The 2507-nt window shown below is 44.7% G+C and overlaps 2 protein-coding genes across 2 annotated transcripts in view; one reads left to right on the top strand and one right to left on the bottom strand.

The window, feature by feature from the left end:
* LOC108750594 overlaps positions 1-479 on the bottom strand; it is a 22655-nt gene extending 22176 nt beyond the window's left edge. Inside the window, exon 1 of the mRNA XM_018490126.1 lies at positions 155-479. The gene's annotated coding sequence lies outside the window, so the exon portion shown is untranslated. The remainder of the gene's footprint in view (positions 1-154) is intronic.
* LOC108750593 overlaps positions 1-2507 on the top strand; it is an 86517-nt gene that overhangs the window by 17723 nt on the left and 66287 nt on the right. The gene's annotated exons all lie outside the window — the stretch shown is intronic.

The following is a 2507-nucleotide window of genomic DNA, read 5'->3' as shown; positions in this document are numbered from 1 at the left end:
CCCCCCCCCCCCCCGATCATCTTGTCCCAGTTACTAATTCAACACCACCGAGATCTAACGTGTAGGATCACAACGTTATCGTTATGAATCGATTGCAACCCTGGATATTCGCCGTGGCGTTTGCTACTATGCAAAGGATGAGGGAGTAACGAACCATTTCAGTTGCCCAAACGCGGGAGACGAGCTCTAGCAGGATTTGAGATCGTTGGCTCGAGTAATGTTCCTTGAGACAAATTCTTGCGTGTTTAGGCAACTCGGTCCAGTAATCGGACGACTTTCAACGAGTAAGACGAGCGGGATGTGGCGTGCCACGAGGTGCTGGGTCACGATACAGTGGTCCAGCCGACGACGGACGCGACGTAAATCTCTACGTGGTTGACGCGGGTTGAACGCGATCCCGACTGAACGCCCCGGTGCCGCGCGATCCCGTTGCTCCGACGACGGCGCCCGAAGCTGAACGGGCTACGTAGATAGGGTGGCTGCCGAGCAACTGCTACGGGGTGTGATAGAGAAACCACGAGAGAGGGACACTACGAGAGTTGTTCCAGTGGTAGGGGCGAATGTGTTCGGGGAGAGAGAAAATTATTGGCTGGCAGAAGGGAGCAGCGAAGGAGAGAAGTGGTCCATGGTGAGGGATGATGGCGAGGAGAAGGGTAGCAAAGTGGGGAAGGTGCGTGTAGGGATGGGAGGAAGTGAGGAGAGAGAGCAAGAGAGGAAATGTGCGTAAGCGAGGGTGAACGGCAATGGCGGAGGACAGATAATTATTAATGACATTTTTGACATTAATAAATTGGAGAGAACTCTCATACGCTTTTAATGAATTAAAAGAAGCTTTAGCTTCTTTTACAACAGCGAACAAAAATGTATATCTCTTTAAGTTCTTATCACTCTAAAACTGCTAAAATTAAGTTTCCTCTGAAACTTCTTTCGCAGAGTAAAAATGTTTCCAGTTGCAGTTTTAATTTTCATAATTCTTGACTACCGCTAAATTGTTCGATGAATTTTAAAAAACTAATTACGCGATACATGCGGCTGAGCTTACTATTTATACATTTATACAGTCCAATATCCACGCCTATGGAGAGTGAACAACGACCGAAAGAGAAACACAACGCGAAGAGAAATGGAATGAACGAAGAGAGATGATGAAAGGAGACGGCAGAGAGAAAGAGCATTACACACGTGTACAGAAGGGAGACGAAAAGAGATAGATAAATGAAATGCTAGAAAGAGACAGTCAGAGGAAAGCGAGATGCGACTGTTGGCCGGGAATAAAGGCAGATTAGAGAGAAAGGGACGAGAACAGGAGGGAGCAAACTTGTATCCGGCGAATGCTGCGACCGCGAGTAGGATAGAACTAGAAATGCGCATATGAGCGACAAAGGTGCAAAGAATAGAAGAAAAGGAGGGGGGAGGGGGACGAAAAGTCGACGGAGCGCGGTTAAAACAAGGACGAGAATATTTTGATCAAAGAAGCGATAAAGATACCGAATACATGTGGAAAGGAGTCAAGCTAGAGAGAGACTAGAGATATATGGGCTGAATAATGGAAGGAAAGAAAACGTAAAAGAGAAAAGGGGAGGAAGGGATAAAATTAGAAAAAAATTGAAATAAAAGAATTATTGAAAGAACAGAATAAAGAAAAATAGCACTGTAGCTAAGCCTTACAAAGATGGATACATTCCAAGCGTGGATTCCAGAGGGAGATCAACACGAAGGCGATCTTGTGAAATAAGAAGATGGCTCGAGAGAAGAGAGAGGAATACTGAAGTGGGGAAAGATGGAGAGATGAAAGAGATGGGAAACACATGGGAAAGAAAAATTCACATAGGTAGGAAAATGAAAGAGTTCAATGTGAAGGGAAGTCAGGAGAAGATAGCAAAGAGCTCCAGAGAGTAAAAGAGAGGATATATGACACCTTTGAACGACCTAGTGTGAACGAAGGAAATTCGAGAGGAGAGACGAAAAAGAAAATGCAAGAGATAGCAAGAATGATGGACGGTGGGAAATACGCGGACGGAGGATGAAATGACCAGCGCGCAGAAAAGGCGGAAGGGGTGGAAACCAAGGGATGAGAGCGAGGGAAATAATGCTCTATCGAGCGGACAGTGGATCATGAGGGGTGGGTGAACTCATGTCTCGTATGTAGGCAAGAGGTGCTTCATGTTTTTGTTTCCCGTGGGCACTCACTAGGGTGCCCGTGAGTAACGGATTCAAGGGGGGATGCAAGTAAGTATGACCAACGCGAAAAGTATTGGAGCAGGTAGATTAATCGATAGAGCGACGTGAATGAGGGTAGAGAACGTTTTTAGTTTGCCATGGCTGGATTTTGTCGTCAAGATTGATGAAAACAGTTTTTTCTAACGTAAGTTTATTTCTTGCTATCCAGAAATATCATTGCGTGTAAGAACAATTAACGTAAATCAGAAAATAAGATTTTGAGTAATGACTAATTACAGAGTTTACTTCGTCAATTAAATTACTTGAATACGTACATTAGAAATATA

Source organism: Trachymyrmex septentrionalis, unplaced genomic scaffold (assembly GCF_001594115.1).
Source record: "Trachymyrmex septentrionalis isolate Tsep2-gDNA-1 unplaced genomic scaffold, Tsep1.0 scaffold37, whole genome shotgun sequence".
NCBI lineage: Eukaryota > Metazoa > Arthropoda > Insecta > Hymenoptera > Formicidae > Trachymyrmex > Trachymyrmex septentrionalis.
This window is presented reverse-complemented; position numbering and strand designations above follow the sequence as displayed.